Below are 21660 nucleotides of genomic sequence, written 5' to 3' on the forward strand. Positions count from 1 at the left end.
GTTTCCAAATAAAAATATAAAATGGGTCTGGGAGTGTAGCTCAGAGGTAGAAGGGTTTCCAGGAACCTCAGTACCACCAAAGAAGAAGAAGAAGGAGGAGGAGGAGGAGGAGGAGGAGGAGGAGGAGGAGGAGGAGGAGGAGGAGAAGGAGAAGGAGAAGGAGAAGGAGAAGGAGAAGGAGAAGGAGAAGGAGAAGGAGAAGGAGAAGGAGAAGGAGAAGGAGAAGGAGAAGGAGAAGGAGAAGGAGAAGGAGAAGGAGAAGGAGGAGTCATCTGCATAGAAGGCTGCCAGCTGGGGCAAAGAGAACAAAGGACTTAGAAAGATGAGTGACCGAGCAAACTGCCTGATTGGCAAATTGGAGCAACGTTTTAAAAAATACCGAACAAGCCAATGAGTTTTTAAGTGATGGGAGACACTGGAGAGTCTTGACCAAAGGAGCACCACAGTCAAATCAGTTAAATTCTCAGAAGAGTGTTTTAAAAGCAATGCACAAGATGTGTTGGAAGAAAAGGAGATAAGATTAATAAGGACCTGAGGCAGAATGTTGGGTAGAGAATGTTAAAAAACAAAAACAAAATCCAGGGGCATGGTGGTGTGAACCTATAGTCCCAGCACTCAGGAGGCTGAGGTGGAAGGCTCATGAGTCCAGTTCAAGATCAGCCTGAACAACAACATATCAAGACCCAGTTGAAAAGGAAGGAGAGGGAGAATAAGAAAAAGGTAAATATTTTTTAAGAAAGTGTTACCGTATGTTCGCAATTAGTTTCTCAGAGGTATAGAAATGAAGGAGGTAGACCAAAATGACCCTTCAGGCAGGTCAAAAGGAAACAGAGCCAACATGAAAAGAACAAAAGTAAAAGCTGTAAAATCTGAAAAAGAAAATAAACAGCAATAGTATTGGATTATAATCCCCAAATAAAATATGCTGATATAAACAAATGACTAAAGAAAGAAAGAAGGGGGGGGCAAATATTTCCTTCAGAAGAATTTCTATTTTTTATTTTTATTTATCTATTTGTGGTGGGATTGAACTCAGGGGAGCTCTACCTCTGAGCTATACTCCAGCTGTTTTTATTTTGAAACAAGGTCTTGATAAGTTACCACATGTTAGCCTTGAACAGATGACCCTCCTGGCTCAGCCTTCCATGTAATGGGATTGTATTTTTTATTGTTTAATTTATTAAAACTTTCCCCCACAGTACTGGGGACTAAATCCAGGGGCATTTTACCTCTGAGCTACTACACTCCCAGCCCTATTTTTTTTATTTATTATTTTATTTTTGGTACTGGGAATGGAACCCAGGGGTATTCTACCTCCAAGCTATACCCCCAGCCCTATTTTTTAATTTTTAATTTTGAAACAGGCTCTCACTAAGTTGTGGAGGGCCTCATTAAGTAGCTGAGGCTAGCTGTTAACCTGGGTCCTCCTATTTCAGCCTCCCAAGTATTGGGATTACAAGCATGCTGCCCCACCCAGCTGAATTTATTAAAACTTTGTATTTATTTGTAGAAAGAATGAGGGAAATGAGACATTACCTCTATATCACAATAACATTGGCTGCTGGCAAGATGCATTGATTGATAAAATTAATGACTAAAACTTTAAGGAGAAATAATTTGCATGGCCTATAAGAACCTCTTTGAAAATATGTATTAATTACTGTGGTGGTTTTAACATAAACTCATAAGCTGTTTGGTACTTTTTTCTCTAGGCAATGGAGCTTAATTCCCACTCCTTTGGTGTTGTCTGGGCTTAGTAACTTGCTTTTTTTTTTTCCTTTTTGCGGGTCTGGGGATAGAACCCAAGGTCATTCAACCTCCGAGCTACACCCCCAGCCCAATTCTTTATTCTTTAGGTCTCACTAAATTACAAAGGGCCTTACTAAGTAACTGAGACTGTCCACGAACCATGATCCTCCGGTCTCAGCCTCCCAAATTCTGTGACTATAAGCGTGCACCACTACACCTGGCTAGTAACTTGCTTTTGATAAATATAATATGGTAAGAGAAAAAAATAATAACGTGTGTGTGTGTGTGTGTGTGTGTGTGTGTGTGTGTGTGTGTGTGTAGTACTGGAGGTTGCACCTAGGGGAGTTCTACCTCTGAGCTACACCCCCAGCTCTATTTTTTTTTTAATTTTATGTATTATTTTATTTTTGGTACTACTGATTGAACTCAGAGGTTTTCTACCTCCAGGTTATACCCTCAGCCCAATTTTATTTCTTATTTGGAAATAGGGTCTCATTAAGTTGCTTTGCTAAATTGCCAAGTCTGGCTTTGAACCTATGGTCCTCCTATCTCAGCCTCCCAAGTACTGGGATTACAAACATGCACCACCATGCCTGGTTATATTTTATTTTAAATTTTTTTAAACAGTCTCATTAAGTTGCTGAGACTGACCTCAAACCTATGATCTTCATATCTCATCCTCCCAAGTACTGGGATTACAGGAGTAGGCCATAACGCCAGGTAAATAGTAGCTTTATAATAAAGAGACTTGCCGGGCGTGGTGGCGCATGCTTGTAATCCCCGCGCTTGGGAGGCAGAGACAGGAGGATCGCGCAGGTTCGAAGCCAGCTGCGCACGCTGGCTTAGGAGACCCTGTTTCCAAATAAAAATGTAAAAGTAGGTCTGGGAGTGTAGCCTGGAGGTAGAAGGGCTTCCAGGAACCCCAGTGCCACCAAAATAAATAAATAAATAAATAATAATAATAATAATAATAATAATAAAGAGACTTGACAAACAACACTCTTAAGTGATTAAGGCTAATACCACTGGGAGTAAGACATGTACCTCTTGATATGCAGTGATGAGGACTCTTCACCTCCTTGATATTCTTTTCCAAAATCTATAACCTCAGTCCAATCATGAGAAAACATCAGGCAAATCCAAATTGGAAAAGCTTTCTAGAAAATACTTGATCAGATCTCTTTAAAAGTCAATGTCTCCGGGCTTGGGAGGCGGAGACAGGAAGATCGCACAGGTTGGAAGCCAGCCTTGCTGGCTTAAGAGACCGTTTCCAAATAAAATATATATTTAAAAAATAGGTCTGGGAGTGTAGCCCAGAGGTAGAAGGGTTTCCAGAAACCCCAGTACCACCAAAAAAAAAAAAAAAAGTCAATGTCATAGCTGGACGTGGTGGTGCACGCTTGTAATCCCAACATTTGGGAGGCTGAGACCAGAGGATCATGGTTCAAGGACAGCCTCAGCTACTTAGTGAGGCCCTTTGCAACTCAGTGAGACCTAGTTTCAAAATAAAGAATAAAAAAACAGTGCCAGGGGTGTAGCTTGAGGTAGAATGCCCCTGGGTTCCATCCCCAGTACCACACACACAAAAAAAGTCAATGTCAGCTGGGCATGGTGGCTCACACTTATAAACTCAGCATTTGGGAGGCTGAGACAGGAGGATCCAGATTCGCGGACAGCCTCAGCTACTTAGTGAGGGCCTTTGTAACTCAGTGAGACCCTGTTTCAAAATAAAGAATAAAAAGTAGGGCCAGTACAGTAGCTCAGAGGTAGCTCCTGGGTTCTACCCCCAGTACCACAAAAAACATACAAGTGAAGAAAAGACCAAAAATCTAAAGAGATGTGTCACTTACATGCAGTACAGAATCTGGGACTGAGAAAGGGAGTAGAAAAACTTTTGCATAAAGTCTGTGATTTATATTATTGTAGCAGAATTAATTTCTTAGATTTGTTAAATGTGCCATGGTTATATAAGGTGTTAATATTCAGGGAAGCTGGGTGAAGGGTATGAAAGTGCTCTTTGAACTATCTTTAAACTGTCCCTATAAGTAAATATAAAATTATTTTAAACTAAAAAGTTTTTAAAACACCCCTCACCAATAAAAAAAAATTAAAAAAAATACCCCCCCATTTTTTGAGTGTGTTTGATAAGGAGTATTAAACAGATGAAGTAAGCTGCGAGTAAGCATGACATCAGTAGAATTAGCAGGCAGTTGGAAACGTGGGTCTGGCACTTTAGAGAAGTCAAAGCTAATTAAGGTTTGGGAGTAAAACCCAGAAATATATTACTCAAAATAATAAGTTTATGTGAAATGCCAGGAGAGAACATGTAGGGGGAGAAAAGAGATTGTGCACACTGGGCAGAACACCTACATCTAGAGTAAAAGAAAAAAATCAGCAAGGAGGGTATCAGAACATTATAGGGTAGAATGTTTCCAGCGAGGCATGGTGCTGCACACTTGTAATCCCAGTACTTGGGAGGCTGAGACAGGAGGATCACAAGTTTGCAGCCAGCCTCAGTAGCTTAGGTCCTGTTTCAAAATATAAAATTAAAATAGGGCCAGGGATATAGCTCAGAAGTAGAATGCCCCTGGGTTCAATCCGTAGTACAGTGAAAAAAGCAAAAATGTTTCCATAAAGCCAAGGGAGAGTCCAGAGATATCTGGTCAGCACTGTCCAATGATACCAAAAGATGATCAAATATCACCTGAGAAATAAAATATAAAATAAGTCTGACAATGTAGCCTGGAGGTAGAAGGGTTCTATCCCCAGTACCACCAAAAAAAAAAAAGGAGACCCAGAGAGGTGAGATAGGACTTACTCTGAAACTAGTGATTTTTTTTGGGGGGGGGGAAGGGTACTGTGAAATAAAGCCAGAGCATTCTACCTCTAAGCTACACCACCAGCCTTTTTATTTTTTGAAACAGAGTCTCACTAAGTTGCTGAAGTTAGACTCAAACCTGGGATCTTTCTGTCTCAGCCCCCCAAGTACTGGGATTATAGCATGCGCCCAGCCAAAAACGAATGACTTTTTAAATGCTTTTATTGGACATTGTTATTATACATTATACTGGAGTTCAGAACCATACAAACAAACACGCACACAGGTCTTGGTGTATTTCCCTTCAGGTCCCACCCTGCTACCCATCCCTCCTCATACATAATCGCGTGATTGGCAGTGATTCCTTTATTCTATGGGCACAGCACAATTTGAACGGTTTCCTTCATCAGTTCTTCCTTTTCCCCTACTCACCATCCTTCTCCTATTCTACTGGTTACTCTCCTCAATTATCTAAAATCTTTTTTGTTTCTTTTTTCTCTCTAGCTTCTATATATGAGAGAAGAAAAAAATGTGGCCCTTTTTCTTTCTTTCTTTCTTTCTTTCTTTCCTTTTTTTTTTTTTGCAGTACTGGAGATGGAACTCAGGGGCATTCTACCTCTGAGCTACACCCCCAGCCCTATTTTTTATTCTTTATTTTGAAACAGGGTCTCACTGAATTACAAAGGGACTCACTAAGTAGCAGCTGAGGCTGTCTTCAAACCGCGATCCTCCTGACTCAGCCTCCCAAATGCTGGGATTACAAGTGTGTGCCACCAAGCCCAGCTGGACTTTTTACAGTACCATATCCCCCTTCAATTTAGAAAGAAAATGTTAAGTTTTGCAGATTTTTGCCATATTTCTGTAATATCTAGATGAGAACAGAACAGGTGTGTTGTTCTCAAGTGCAGAAAAGGAGGCTCTACCTTCCCTGCAACAGAACAGGCTCTGCAGCAACAGGATGGAGGGTCTGGGGTGTGTGCATGCTCACACATACATGTGGAGTGGCTGCTGAGGGGAGAAGAGGAGCTGAGGAGCTGCCTGCAGATGTACCACATGAAGAACTGCCTCCCTCCTCTATGGCCACCTTGTCCCTGAGCCAGGCTCATTTTGTCCTGAGGTTCCAAAGAGACTGGGAGAGATTTTTCACACCCACAGAGATCCTGAACCTCACCCCTTGTTGAAAATTTGGCCAAGGAGTGAGGCTGCTCCAGGCTGGCATTGAGCCCAGACTGCAGTCATAGAGAATGGTTGGAGTCATTCTGGAGCTATTTCAGGTCATGTAGTCCGTGGGTCCAAACAGGCATTTGGTACCACTGGTGGGCAGAGATGAGCCAGCCACATATAAGGTCAGCATTAACCAACAGGCAGGGCTCTTGCCCAGACCCTCCAAGGTCTCCAGGGGAGGTGTTTCAGAACCCTGGATAGCTCCTGGGGGAGCTCTGCCTCTCTTCCAGCTCTCAAAGACCTGAATGCCTGTGTCCTTAAGACCCTGTGCTTATTGCTGGGCATGGTGGCTCACGCTTATAATCCCAGTAGTTGGGAGTCCAGTTGACTAATGAAATGTTAAAAGTTCCTCTGTCTCTAACATCCCTGCAGTCCCTTCTTCAATGAAGGAGGGGCACTAAAGAGAGACACGGAGCACATTTTAAGACATGAAGTAGGAGCTTCTGTGGCCATACTGAACTTTCAGCATGGCAGTAGAGGTACACTTGATTTAAAGATGTCTTCTTAGGAGGCTGAGACAGGAGGATTGCACAGGTTTGAAGCCAGCCTCAGCTACTTAGGGAGGCTCTCAGCAACTTAGTGAGACCCTGTTTCCAAATAAAGTATAAAATAGGTCTGGGAATATAGCCTGGAGGTAGAAAAGCCCCTGGATTCCACCCTCAGTACCCCCCCAATGTCTTCTTTTAGGGGAAGTATATTGCCATGGGATGGGAGGAGCATGTGCAAGTAGAGAGTCTGGGAGCTCACAGATGTCACCCTCACTCTAGCCATGCACAGGCCCAGAGATAGTCAGAGGAGAGTTAGCTCAGCACCAAAGAGGGGTCTCCTCTCCCACTCCCCAAGTCATATAGGGAATGTGAGGAACCTGAAAGGGTGGAAGAGACATAACCATCTACGAGGGTTTGGACTTTCAAGCCAAAGTTTTCTCCTTTACCACCAGATCTCTCCTGTGGGGAAATGAATCAGAGCCAGAAAATGAGGTTATACTATGCTGGTTATACTGTGCTTTCACTTGAACATTCCCTGGGCTGGTAAGTGAGGAAAGAAAGTGAATCCACCTGGATCGAGGCTGAGCAAACACACTCAGGAATGTCCTGCTCCTCTGATCGGCCCTACTCTGACCTTGTGCAAGGCCCTCCTTGGGCCCTTTATTGAAGGAACTATCAAGGAGAAGAGAAAAACATTTGGTGTTACTGAGCCCTCAGTAGACCTGGCAAAATTTAGGCTGGAATGACTAGGGCTGTCCCCACTCCATCTGAAGAGGTATTGCTGAAGACTGCCCCTAGAGATGGGGCCATTGATGATGTAGTAACTCATATGTGGGTGAAAGGTGCCCAGAAAATCTAGACAAGCTGAGTGTGGTGGAGCACACTTGTAATCCCAGTACTCAGGAGGCTGAGCCAGGAGGATCACAGGTTCACAGCCAGCCTTGGCAATTTAGTGAGGCCCTCCTCAACTTAGCAAGACCCTGTTTCAAAATAAAAAATAAAATAGGGCTAGGTATGTAGCTTAGAGGTAAAATGCCCCTGGGTTCAATCCACAGTACCACACACAGAGAAAAAAGAAAGAAAAAGAAAAGAGGAAGAGGAGGAGGAAGAGGAAGAAGATCAGGTGATCTGGATGCAGAAAGTCCCTCAGCCTAGCCCTCTCTCGCTCCTATAAACAGCGCATTAGAGCTTCCAGGAGAGGACCTTACTGTGGGACTGGCTCATAAGCCCTTTTGTGCACAAGAATGCCTGGAGAAGAAACAACTGATGAGGACTTTGCCATATCCCAAGAGGTCTGTTTGTGTTGGTTTTTGTTCAAGTGGAGCAGGCCTAACCTCGGCCAGAGCCTGCTCTTGGTCTCTTCTCAGGGGCAAAGGTCCCCTTGTGTTTGCCTCTCTCACAGCAGAGACCTGTACTCATTGTTTTATTTAGGAACCATGATTATGTCACCACAAACCTTACTAAATTCAATACAATCCTGAGCATTCAGAAGAAGATACAGTGCTGGACTCAGGGGAGGGAGCAGCTGGCTAGAAAGAAGAGCCTATAAATTCTAATCCCAGAATGTTGCCATCTGGCATTGACCTGGGACAACAAATTTACTCTCGGCCCTGGAGGCTTTTTCTGGGATCTTACTTCCTGCATAAAAACAGATCTGGGCTCTCAGGGAAATGACATGTATGGACTCTCAAAAGTTTGTGCAGGCTGGGGACGGTAACACATGCTTGTAATCCCAGTACTTGGGAGGGCGAGAGAGAAGGCTCACAGGTTCGCAACCAGCCTCAGCTACATAGTGAAGCCCTCTACAACTTAGTGGGACCCTGTTTCAAAACAAAGAGTAAAGCCAGGTGTGGTGGCGCATGGATCGTGGTTCGGACAGCCTCAGCTACTTAGGCCCTTTGCAACTTAGTGAGACCCTGTTTCAAATTAAAGAATAAAAAATAGGGTAGGGAGTGTAGCTCAGAGGTCGAATGCCCTGGGTTCCATCCTCAGACCCACAAAAAAAAAAAAGAAAGAAAAGTAAAAATAGGGCCAAGAGTATAACTTGAGCCAGGCGTGGTGGTGCACGCTTGTAATCCCTGCGCTTGGGAGGCTGAGACAAGAGGATCGCACGGGTTCGAAGCCAGCCTCAGCTACTTAGTGAGGCTCTCAGCAACTTAGTGAGACCCTGTTTCCAAATAAAATATAAAAAAAGGTCTGGGAGTATAGCCTGGAGGTAGAAAGCCTCTGGGTTCCACCCCCAGTACCACGGAAAAAAAAAAAAAGTATATCTTGGAGGTAGAATGCCCCTATGTTTAATCTCCAGTACTACCAAAAAAAAAAAAAAAAAAAAAGTTGGTGTAATTCACAGCACACTGCAGTCCACAGCCCCTACTCTCAAGCCAAAGGATATGTTTACTGTTCTGAGAGATTTCTTGTATTTCCCTTCAGAGTCTCTTTGCCATGACATCTGAATTCCCAAGAATTCATTGGTTGGTGAGCATAGTTGTAAGCCATGTCAGAAAACACTGGAAACAGAAAACACTTTAAACAGGTCATTAGAAAACACTTTGAACAGAGGCCAGGAGTAGTGGTGCATGCTTGTAATCTCAGTATTCGGGAGGATCACAGTTCGCGGACAGCCTCAGCTACTTAGCAAGGCCCTTCACAACTCAGTGAGACCCTATTTCAAAAATAAAAAGACTGCCAGGTGTGGTGGCGCACGCTTGTAATCCCAGCATTCGGGAGGCTGAGACTAGAGGATCACAGTTCACGGACAGCTTCAGCTACTTAGTGAGGCCCTCCGCAACTTAGTGAGACCTGGTTTCAAAATAAAGAATAAGAAGTAGGGCAGGGGGTGTAGCTCGGAGGTTGAATTCCTCTGGGTTCCATCCCCAGACCCACAAATAAATAAATAAATAAATAAATAAAGACTAAAAAATAGGGCTGGGGGTGTAGCTCAGAGGTACAGTGCCCCTGGGTTCCATCCCCAGTACCACAGAAAAAGAAAAAGAAAGAAAGAAAGAAAGAAAGAAAGAAAGAAAGAAAGAAAGAAAGAAAGAGAAAAGACTTTGAACAGACACAGGATCAGAGGAGCCTCACCCCCTCAGAGTTTTCTGATGGCTCTGTTTTCAAGCTTTTTGCCTACTTCTCTAAGACTCAACAGTAATAGTTGGGCCTTAATCATTTGATTGTAGAGGTATATATCTGCAATAAAATAGCTAAGTCTGGCCCTTGAGTCACAAAGAAGTTTCAGTCTATCTAGCTAGTAGTCAGTTCCTATGAGAAGTTGACTTGGAATTGAGTTACTGCTTTGGCCATGGACCTTAAGTGTGTGTGTGTGTGTGTGTGTGTGTGTGTGTGTGTGTGTGTGTGTTGTGTACTAGGGATTGAACCTTTGGGCATGCTACCTTTGAGATACACCCCAGCCCTATTTTTATTTTTACTTTTTGGAACAGGGTCTTACTAAGTTGCAGATGGCCTCAGTCAATTATTGAGGCTGGCCATGAACCTCTAATCCCCCTCCCAAGTTGTGGGATTATAAGTGTGTGTTATAATGCCCAGCCTGAGGGTTTTAACTAAATCAGGCCTTCAGGTGAATGAGCAAGTGAGTGGGAGCTTGGGGACTCCTTATTTGGCTATTCTCCAGGATAACTTCCTTGAAGGCAAGCTTTCAGCTCCCAGCTAAAGACTTATATAGAAGATTTTAAAAAGGATAAAAAATGCAACATCTGTCTGGGACACCATTAGACAGGCTGTGGTGCAGCGTGGTAGGCCACCAGCCTTTTGCTACCTCTCTGTCATGAAAAGAAGCTTGCCATGCCTTCAAACCAAGTAGTAGTTATCTGCTATGAAGTGATGATGATTATTATTTTATTATTTGGTACTGGGGATTGAACCCAGGGGCATTCGAACTGTGAACCACACTTTGAGCTCTATTTTATTTTTATTTTGAAATGGTGTCTTGTTAGGTTGATGAGAGTATCACTGCTTACTGAGACTGTCCTTAAGCCTGTGATCCTGATCCTCCTGTTTCAGCCTCCCAAGTACTGAGATTACAGGTATTCGCCACCACTCCCAGCTCTGCTATCAGATTATAACCCTTCCTTTTCTGTACTAGACACTGAGAAGACACAGTGGAGAAAGGCACAGTCCCTACTTTTAAGAACATTTATCAAACAAGCAAATTTTACAAATAATAATTTAAGTAAAATTTGATAAGTGCATGAAAAAAGGTTTAGGGCAGGGAAAGCTGTAAGAGTGTTACAGAAGGTCCAGCCTAGCCTGGTATTCACAGGGAGCTTCTTTTTTGTTCACATACATAGTACTTTAAATTATCTATTGATTACTTATAATATATAATACAACATAAGTGCCATGTAAATAGTTGTTTTGCATTGTTTAGGGAATAATGGCAAGAATAAAGTCTGCACATGGTCAGTACAGCTATAATTTTCTTTTCTGAATATTTTCAATTTATGGTTAGTTCAATCCAAAGATGGGAATCTACAGATAAAGAGGACTGAACTGCTTTTGTGGCACACATTTACAATAAAATAAAAGTTTTTCACACTCTCTCATCACTTGAATCCATTCAGCATCTTACTTTAACCACCATCTCCCAAACATATCCGCATACGCTGTCAGTAACACATGATTCTATACAGTCTGCATTTCTCTTGATAAGCAGGATTAGAGACCCATTCACAAAACTAACAGCACTCTAGCTCAGAAACTACATAAAAACCTCATCAGAGCTTCAAGTTTCTCAACTACTCTGTTTTCTACACATCTATCAAGAGGAAAGTAAACAAGAAAAGGAGTAAGACCTTGAGCAGTCTGGATAGTTTTCCAATAATGCTTTGGTGTTTTTAAACAGAGTCTACCTTTACTAGATTGTTGATTATTAATGGAGAAGGTTTGCATTTAATTCTATCTGCTACATCATTAGAGCTATCTACAAAGAACAACTTGGCTGTACACAGTGAGACTATACATTTTCCATATTCTTTCCTGAAGTTCTGGTTCAGCAGTCCATATATAATTGCATTGAGGCAGCTGTTGAAATACACCACAAACAGCCACTCCGGTATCCTGGTACCATGCTGGCAGGGTCTGAAGCCACAATAAGACCAATGAAGTTCAGAGGAGCCCAACAAATGGCAAAAAGCACAAAAACCACGAACATGGTAAAAAAAATTCCTGAAGTCCTGTGGCTTCAGTCTGGGTCTATTGTCAGGTTTCACCATCCTTCTGACCTGAGGAACCAGGATCCATATTCTCAGGTAAAAGAAGAAGAAGAAGAAGGAGAAGGAGAAGGAGAAGGAGAAGGAGAAGGAGAGGAAGAAGAGGAGGAGGAGGAGGAAGATGATGATGATGATGATGATGATGATGATGATGATGATGATAGGAAGGATGAAGTGGAAAACCACCACAGCTATGGTGTACGCAGAGCTGACCGACTGCGCGAACATGCAGGAGTAGATCCTGGGGTCGTACTGAAGCGTTCCAGTCCTCAGTTTGGGCATGATAGCCACGAGTGTCAGCATCCATATGAGGAACACATAGCAGAGGAAATTCCTGTTACTGTACAGTCTGTCATACTTCAGGCTGTGGCAGATGTAGCAGTAGCGGTTAATGGCAAACCTGGTGATATTGAATATGGAGCCAATGACACTCAAGCCCATCAGGAAACCACTGATTTGACAGTGCAGATATCCCAGGTTCCAGCCATTGTTAAATATTGACGTCAGCACCAAGGGGTATGGATAAATGGCTATCACCAGGTCTGCAACTGCTAGGCTCACCACAAATATATTCTTTTTTGGTCTTTCTTTCTTGACCCTGCCTTTGATCTTTCTTTCTTGACACTGTCTTCCTCTGTTACCAGTTCCTCTTCCTACTTTTTAACTTGACGGTTGACTCTGCTGGATCTTCTGGCTTTAATTCCTATTCTCCTTCCACTGTACAGTAGGATGGCTGTGTTATTTTCCTTGGAGATTTGGGGGTTCAATACATGTGAGGCCGGGGACCACAGATTTCAGGGCATGGAAGCTGGAGCATGGAGGCCAGAAGCTGCATTCCTGAGCTTTTAGTTCCGGTACATGAACAGGATGACCAGGATGTTGCCTAGGATGTCCACCACGGTGGTGACAATGAGGATGAAGGCGAGCATGGAGTCCAGCCAAGAAGGTCGCTGCTGCGTGCCCTCCCCACCCCTGGTTGTGGGTTCGGAGGCGTTGAGCAGCGCGCTACTATTGCCCTGCATGGTCCCCTCTGGGCGACTCAAGGCCACCTGGCCATCGCCCGCCTGCCTGCGCCGTCTGGTGCCGAGTGCAGCTCCAGCCTGCTGCCCCACTTTTTAATGGCTCTGCATGGCCTCCCGCACCTACTCCTCACCCCGATGTTCCTTCGCCACCCTCCAGGCTGCTCCCAGGAAGCTTCTTTTAAGAGCTTATTGTCAGTGAGGCCAAAAGTGTAAGATCTAACAAGAAGTGGAGCATAAAGTGAGAAGGGTCTCAGCGCCCCATTAGGAACAAGGATAATACAAAGCCTGGCAGTCCCAGGGGAAAACGGCCCACCATGAAGTGAGGAGATGGCAGGGAAGGCAAGCTCCTGCTCCTTCTTAGCCCTGCCTGAATAACTCCTTTCCAAAAGAAGTGCTGCTTGAGATCCACTCAAACAAACTGCCATGGAATGATCCCAGGTGCAGGCTGGTGCTTGTCACATCTCTGGAACACAGAGAACTCACTCGCAGGAATGCTCAGGAAGAGGCCCTGCTAGTCCCAGCATGGAGATCACACAAATGGAGTGATCCTCACCAAGCAGCACAGCTCAGAGACAGGAGGAAGAAGGCAAGAAAGACTGGGCATTTACTTTCCCTTCAAATCCTCTGTATGTTTTTCCATTGCTTTAAACTGTTTATTAATACATGACAGAAGCCATTTCCCTATTTAGATAGTTCCACTGGGAATTCCACACCACCATCCTCTTCCTGAGGTAAATTAAAAAACATCAGCTTTCAAGATTTTATACTTGGATTTCAGAAACCAAATTACATTACTACGCCTGGTGAGTCGGCGCCATTGCCTGTTCCTATCTGCGTGCTCCAGGCAGGATAAGGCCGATAACATCAGCTGGTCGAAGCAGCTCGATCCAGACAATTTGCAGCTGTCTGGAATGGGGCCAGAGGCAGTGGGGGTGAGAATGTAAAATCCTCTCTGCACCCAGAACATCCCAGGTAAACTGTAGCCTGTCATCTAGGATTTGGGGGCTCTCTCCACAGACCATCATTTATTTAGAATTTATTTGGGAACTTATTTTAGTCTCACCTAGGTGTGACAAGGAAATAAAAATTTCTCTCCTAAATATCAGACTAGGATATAATCACCAACACTCAGGAGGTTTCTATTAGAGAGTAAGATAGAAGGGAGTGAGGAAGGAATGAAAGTCCAAATATGAAAAAGACAGGTTCCAACTACCTATGAAATTAGTTGTCCATTTAAAAGCCCAAATACTATCCAGGTATAGTGGTTGTGTGCCTGTAATCCCAGTACTTGGGAGGCTGAGACAGGAGGATTGTAGGTTTAAAGCCAGCCTCAACAATTTAGTGGCAATCTAGCAAGGCCACTGTTTCAAAATTAAAAATAAAATAGAGCTAGAGTGGTAGTGGGTTCAATCCCTACTACAAAAACAAAAACACAAAAATATTCCTGGAAATGGCTATTCTATACCTCCTTGAAGCCCAGATGGGAAGGCCTTGTAACTAGCCCTTCAATAGCCACAAGGTTATAGAGTAGGTGAAGAGAAAGCATTGTTCTCCTGCCAGGGAACATAGTAACTTCTGGAGCTTCCTTCTAATTGTATCCAAGTTTAGCTGCTGAACAAGCACTCTTCTCATAGCTCACATGCAAAAAAAAAAAAAAAAAAAAAATCAACTTACTGGGTTATTTCGAATGCATTGACTAGCATAATACATTCACTCAACTCTGGCAACATTCACAGACCTATTTTTTTAAATAGGCAAACACAGGCCATTCATGTCCATTATTTTTTCAAAATGCTGTAGGTCCCCAAGGTCAAGGTTTTGGGAGAAGTCAGTCCAACCTCATTGAGGTTTCCAGTCCTTTGCCCTGACACAAGCCTGGCTTGCCCACACCTCAGTGCCCTTCCCACTCCCTCAGAGGCTTCAGTGTTTAGACATAGTAGACTGAAGAACAAATATCTACCTAACTTTAGCTGTACATTTTTAACTTCTCTGGGCACAGTAGAGCCATGCATTTACTTATTACTATATTTGAGGACAAATTAATAGAATTTTTTTACTTTGTTTTTACAGGAAGATATTACTGAAAGTTTTCAAAGTGAGCAATCATGCTTATCACATAACAGAGTATAGATTCCAAGGTTAAGCCTCCATCTTAATATTCACAGTTGGGTAGAGCAAGTATTTCATATTTTGGAAAAATCACAAAAACACAGGCTGCTCCCCTCTCTGTCCTGGATTCCTAGGGCACTCCTGTTAAGTTTGTGCTGCCTCCAGCCCCAAAGACTAGAAGTCCAAGGTCTTTGCTGCGTGTTTTTGTTTGCTTGTTTGTTTTTAGTTAAGGTACTGGGGATTGAACCCAGAAACATTCTACCTCTGAGATACATCCCCAACCCTTTTTATTTTATTTTTCGTTTGGAAACAGGGTCTCTCTAGGTTGCTGAAGCTGTCTTCAAACCTGCTATCCCCCTGCCACAGCCTCTCAAGTACTGAGATCACAGGTGTGCGCTACCACATCTGGCCTTCTTTGCTGCTGCTTGCTGTAGCCTGGGAAAAGTGGCCCAGCCTACACTAGGGCACTCCGGTGCACCCAGACTTGGGGCAATACCCATCCCACCACTCGCTTTACTTCAAGGTTGGCCAGACTGTGCTCGGCCTCGCTCGCCTTCAGCCCACACTTAGGAAACAGCATACCTGCCATGACCTCGGGACCATGACTGGACTTGACGGGACTTCTGTGCTAGAGGGCTTCTGTGAGTAGACAATCTCAAGCCTCCCAAAGATCAGACCCATAAAGTTAAGAACGAAATAAAGTTTTTGCTGAAATGTCAGCAAACCTGAGAACAAACTGTGTCTTGCGTTCTTTCAGACAGCTGGCTGTTCTCTGCTGGTCCTTTCCCTCAGCCTCACTGCCTGTCTCTCTTGTCATATAGCGGGGCTCTGGTTCTGGTTCTTCCCCATCTTACATTATTCTTGTCAAACCCTGCCCATCCCAAATAACCTGGACACCAGTCTCTCCACAATCCCCTGCCCCACTAACTATGGCTACAGTTTTCTGCATACCCGTTCTATGTCGGTGTTCCTCCAATTCTTCCTCTAGCCCTTCCTATTTATAGTCATATACACATTCCTGCATAAAATGAAGTCATTAAAACGTACTCCTATTTCTGTTTCTTTGTCTTGTTTGGCATCATCACAATTCACCCAGTTACCTGAGTCAAGAGGGTAATTGGGTTCATTCTTGGCTGGGCCTTTTCCCTGAAACCCAGACCCATCCGCTAAGCCCTGTCAGCCTGACCTCTGTATGTTTTTCTTCTCCATCCTCTTTTCCCAGCTCTAAGGGAAATGCCTTTATCAGGCTCTTATCTCCTCTTGCAATGACTCTTATCTGGTCTCCCTATCTCCAGTTTAATCATTCTACCCATTCTCCCAACAACTCTGTTCCTAGACTGATCTGCCCATATAGATCTGCCAATGGGCTAAAAATTCTCAATGCCTTACCACTATTTTCATTTTAAGTCCAAAACCCTGAATATGATTTTAAATCTTCATGATTTTAAGTCTTTCTCCCATTCTCCTCTCATCACCTGCCATTTTACCTCTGGACATGGAATAGCCTAGCAAAATTGAACTAATTCTTTGGCCTGTTCTACAGTCACATGCATCTTCCTCTCTCCCCATGCCTTTCTTTTCTTCTCCACTCTTTTCTCTATTTGATTCACTTCTGCTTCCTATTTCTTCTGCATCCTTGAGCTTTCTTTGGGGAAGTCTTCTCCAATTCCCCAGGGTGGGATAAGTGCTTCTATTTTGTGCCTGACAGCACTGTACAAACCTCAGTCATAGCACTTAGCATCACACTAAAGTTACCTGCTATTCATTTGCCGTACCCTCTGACCTACGAGCTCTTCATGGGCAGGGCCATATTATCTTCATACACCTGCTCTCTGCCATGTGCCTGGATGATATCTGTTCCTGAAGTGTGGAGTCAGAACCGAATGTGGTGGTGGTGGCCCTTTAATCTCCTTTCCATGCACTGATTTTCCCTCCTGGGCTTGGCATTCTCTCTTCCAGTGATTTTTCTTCCTTGCTGCTTCCTGCCAGTCTCTCTCTCTCTCTCCCCATCTTGAGTTATTGACTGCTTCAGTGGCTCAAATATTTCTTGCCTGTGGAGAACTTGTCGAGCAGGAAGCTGGTGATCAGAAAGCATCCATGCCATTTTCTAAAGGGCTTCACGTGTGTACTGAGCACAAAAGACATGATTGGACTAGGTACCAGGTTTCCAAGTGACTGCTTTGCAGGACAGCAGTCCCACCACTGTGGGTTTTGATAAGGTGCTGATTTCATGATTTTACCTGATGGCTCTGAGGAGGGACTGGGGTATGAAAGACGAACAAATTAGATTCGAATCACCTTCAAGGTATGACTCGAACATATTACTTCACACAATCTGGTTCTCCAGTTTTAAGATGAGAATGATATTTACTTTACTTGGTTCCGAAGAGGATTAAATGAGATAATATATATAAAGCCTCTAGCGCTATAGCTGTACTATATAGCAGGTGTTCAAGCAATATCAACTAAACAAATGCAGAGAGAAATGCACCAAGTGATGTGTGCGTGTATGAATGTATCACTTAGAATCTCACTCCGTTGTATAATTACAATGCACCAATAAAAAGTATATAAAATATTAACTAAACGATTTGATGAATTCAGAAGAACCATACCTGGGGCAAAACTTTCTGAACAACTCCCTACCTGGGACCAGCCAGAGCTCCTAGAGAGCTGCCTCCCAACACAATCTTTGGAGAGGCCCTCCTCTCTTCCCCTAGCAAATGGTGTCCCCTCTTGGCACTGAGTGTAGAGCAAGCACAGGGTAGAGGGCTCTGTGAGGGCCTACGTGGGGAGAGAATGTGGGTGTAGAGCCCTGACACTCAAAGGGTAGTCCCTGTACTAACAACATTGGTGACACCCGGGACCTGGTATGAAGCACAGACACTGGGCTCCACTCCAGACCTGCCAAGTTGGAATTTGCACCTAACCAACATACCCAGGAGTCTTGTATGTATGTGTGTGTGTCTAAGAAGCACTGTTCTAAAGCCACAAAGAGGCTTTGCCAGAGTGCAGGGCTGTGGGCTCTGGGTGTGTTAGAGCCATCCAGAAGAAGTGAGAGCTGCAGAGGTAGGGAGGGGCCATGGCAGTTGTGCAGCCAGAGCAGAGGGGGTTTCCTCAGAGGGTGGCAGCAGAGTTGGGCTTGGGTGGGGGTATTTGGGTGGTTGTTGGTTATGGGTTGTTTCAAGGCCCCTTCCTGTGGGTGTTTTGGTCATGAGACTGTACCCTCAACTTACCCCATGTCACTGCACCATCCAGGCAGGAAAAGGCTCGTTACCACCCTGAGCCTGGGAAGACCCTCTAGCAGGGACCCCAGACTCATCTAGCTCAGTAGCTGAGTATTATTTCCTTTGATAAATGCAAAACTACCAACCAGCTGGCTTGAAAGCTAAAAGCACTGTGCTAGCTCAAACTTGGTGTAGGCTAGAGTCTCCCTCCACCTTCTATCTCTCCCCAGTTGACTCGCACAAAAACTACCTTCTCTTAGAGATGCAGGTGGGGGTTGATATGGCATGGACAAGGTCATACCAAAGGTCCATGTGTTCAAGGCTTGGTCCTCAGGGTGACCCTGTGGGGAGGCAGTGGAACCTAGGAGGAGGGCCTTGTGGGAGATCCTTATGTCACTGGGGGCATGACCTCAAAGGGAGCGTAAGATCCCAGCACCTTCCTCTTTCCTTTTTAGGCCATGAGGGGCGCAGTTTGCTCCACCACTCTGCTCTGCCATTGTTACCCACCACACCCAGCAGAGGTTTAAAAGCAATGGGTCTGCCGGGCATAGTGGCGTACGCTTGTAATCCCCACGCTTGGGAGGCAGAGACAGGAGGATCGCACAGTTCGAAGCCAGCCGCGTGCGCTGGCTTAGGAGACCTTGTTTCCAAATAAATAAATAAATAAATGTAAAAATAGGTCTGGGAGTGTAGCCCGGAGGTAGAAGGGCTTCCAGAAACCCCAGTACCACCAAAAAAAAAAAAAAAAAAAAAAAAAAAAGCAATGGGTCTGCCTGAGCAGATTAGAATCTCTAAACCTGTGAATTAAAATATACTCCCTCTATATATGTGCATATATATATTTTCTGGTGCTGGAGATTAACCCAGAGTCATTCAACCTCTAAGCCATACCCCCAGCCCTATTTAATTTTTTATTTTGAAAGAGTCTCATTAATTTGCATAGGGCCTTGCTAAATTGCTAAGGATGGCTATGAATCTGCGATCTTCCTGTCTCAGCCTCACAAATCCTGAGTTGCACCACCACACCTTGACCCAAGCCTTTTCTCTTTATAAGTTAATTATCACTGGTATTTTGTTATGGTGATGGAAAGCTGACTAACAAAGGGGTTCGGAGCTGGTTGTGGTGTTACATGCTTGTAATCCCAGTACTTGAGAGGCCGAAACAGGAGGATCACTGGTTCAAGGACAGCCTCAGCAACTAATGAGACTCATCAGCCTAGCAACAGTCTGTTTCAAAATAGAAGTTAAAAAAGGGCTGGGGGTATATCCCAGAGGTAGAATGTCCCTGAGTTCCATCCCCAGTAACACACATACACATGTGTGCGCGCGCGCATGTACACACACACACACACACACACACACACACACACACACGAATTCAGAAGGCTTTGTCAAATTAACCCACTTCTGCTGGGCACAGTGGTGCATGCTTGTAATTCCTGCACTTGGGAGGCTGAGACAGGAGGATGGCACAGGTTCGAAGCCAGCCTCAGCTACTTAGTGAGGCTCTCAGCAACTTAGTGAGACCCTGTTTCCAAATTTAAAAAAAAGTTAGGTCGGGGAGTATAGCCTGGAGGTAGAAAGCCCCTGGATTCACCTCCAGTATCACCAAAAATAAATAAGTAAATAAGTAAATAAATAAATAAATAAATAAATAATCTGCTCCTTCCCTTCCCTGTCCTCATTTAGTCCCAGATGACCCCAAACCTCCACAGGGCCCTCAGGATTGACCTACCTGTCTAGAAAGAGTGACTACAGGTTCTAGGCGTGGTGGGAGGCATCAGGAGATTGTTTCAGCAGATCTGCTATCTCTCTTAATCATTCTTAAGACTCAGAGTCCATGTCTGCTTTCTCAATGAAAACTTTTCCCAGCTACCCACCTAAAGCCTCCTGCCCCTGCTCTATGGAAAGGTTGGTTGTGCATTTCAGTGGAAAAGGAAAAGACCCTGCTGTGCCTGGTTGGCCAACCACCCTGTGGCAAGGGAGAAGTTTCAGCAGCCACAAATAGGTTATATTTTTTAATTTGGCTTTGGTTTGTTTTTTTGTTTTGTTTTTTGTAGTACTGAGGAGGTAACCTAGGGGCATTCTACCTCAGAGCTATACCCAGAACCCTATTTTTTATTCTTTATTTTAAAGCAGGGTCTCACTAAGTTGGGGAGGGCCTCACTAAGTAGCTGAGGCCAGCTGTGAACCTGCAATCCTCTTGTCTCCGCCTCCCAAGTACTGGGATTACAAATATGCACCACCATGCCCAGCTAGCAACTAAGTTTTAAGAGCAGAGTCCCAAGTCTGGCACCTTGGCACACACCTGTAATCCCAGTACATAGGAACTGAGAAAGAAAGAAAGACTGCAGATTTTAGGCTGGTTTCCAAAAGAAAAGAAAAAAAAATTTATATATCTATATCTATATCTATATCTATATATATATATATATATATATATATATGAATGAATGACTGGGGAAATAACTCAGAGGTAAAATGCCCCTGTGTTCAATCCGCATGCGCGTGCGCGCACGCGCACACACACACACACACACACACACACACAAGTCCTAGCCCCTAGAACTGAGCATCACCAGTCACTGCTTCAAACCTCTGCCAGAATGCCCAGGGATGCCATAGCTGAGCCTCTGATGCAACCAGGCTTCTGCCCAGTTCTGACCCTCAATGGTAAGAAGGGTAGCAAGCCTCTACCACTGTTACTCTTTCCTCTGTGCTCCCAACACCCTTCACACATTCCTGTCCTCGTGTTCACCTTTCTGCTGATTTGTGTGCCTGTCATCTCTCCACCTTTAAAGTCTTCTTGGCAGGAGTATAACTCAGTGGTAGGGCACTAGTGTAGTAAGCTCAAGGCCCTGGGTTCAGTCCCTAGCTCTGAAAAAAAAAGGAGGGAGGGAGAAAGGAAGGAGATTCTTGGCAATAACCAGGTCATAGTGCTTTTTTATCCCCAGTGTATATTGTGCCTCCTACCCCTTGTTGGTTTTCAGTGTATGTATGTATGTATGTATGTATGTATGCATTTATTGTGTCTATGGTACTGGGGCTTGAACCCAGGGGCATTTTACCTTTGAGCTATACCACCAGCCCTATTTTTTTTTTTTTTTTTTGGCAGTACTGGGGATGGAACTCAGGGGCATTCTACCTCCAGGCTACACCCCTGCACTATTTTTTATTCTTTATTTTGAAACAGGGTCTCACTAAGTTGCAGAGGGCCTCACTAAACTGAGGTTGTCTGCAAACCATGTTCCTCTTATCTCAGCCTCCCAAGTACTGGGATTACAAACATGTGCCACCACACCCGGCTTTTTTTTTTTTTTTTTTGAAACTGATGAGAGTCTTACTACTTCCTGAAGTTGTCCTCAAACCTGCAATACTCTTGTCTCCGCCTCCCAAGTACTGGAATTACAAGTATGTTTCACACACCCAGCTCTATTATCAAATTTTTAAACAAAGCTGGGCATGGTGGCACATGCCTGTAATCTCAATACTTGAGAAGCTGAGATAGGAGTATCACCGGTTCAAAGCCAGACTTGGCAATTTAGCAAGGCTCTCAGAAACTTTGTGAGACCCTGTTTTCAAATAAAATAGGGATGAGGGTGTAGCTTGAAAGTATCATACCCCTGAGTTCCATCTGCAGCACCACAAAAAAAAAACCTTTTTAAGCAAGTGGTAAATTCACCAATGTTTAATTATTGGGATAACAAAAAGGGAAAAAAAATAGGAGACTGCTCTAGCCAGAGAACTAGGCTTTAGAGCTACAAATTGTCTTTGTGAGCAAAAAGTTGTATCTGCCAG

At 44.1% G+C, this 21660-nt stretch overlaps 1 protein-coding gene and 1 pseudogene across 5 annotated transcripts in view; one reads left to right on the forward strand and one right to left on the reverse strand.

The window, feature by feature from the left end:
- The window catches only part of FAM219A (family with sequence similarity 219 member A), a gene marked incomplete at both ends in the record, with an annotated part of 65579 nt that overhangs the window by 23879 nt on the left and 20040 nt on the right, over positions 1 to 21660 (forward strand). The window lies entirely within an intron of this gene.
- Positions 11130 to 12526, reverse strand: LOC308272577 (melatonin receptor type 1A-like; annotated as a pseudogene). The gene is made up of 3 exons: positions 12363 to 12526; positions 11604 to 12102; positions 11130 to 11546 (listed from the first exon to the last, which is right to left on the reverse strand). The product of its transcript is annotated as a melatonin receptor type 1A-like (transcript).

The sequence above is a fragment of the Muscardinus avellanarius genome (assembly GCF_963383645.1).
Source record: "Muscardinus avellanarius genome assembly, chromosome: 13".
Taxonomy (NCBI): domain Eukaryota; kingdom Metazoa; phylum Chordata; class Mammalia; order Rodentia; family Gliridae; genus Muscardinus; species Muscardinus avellanarius.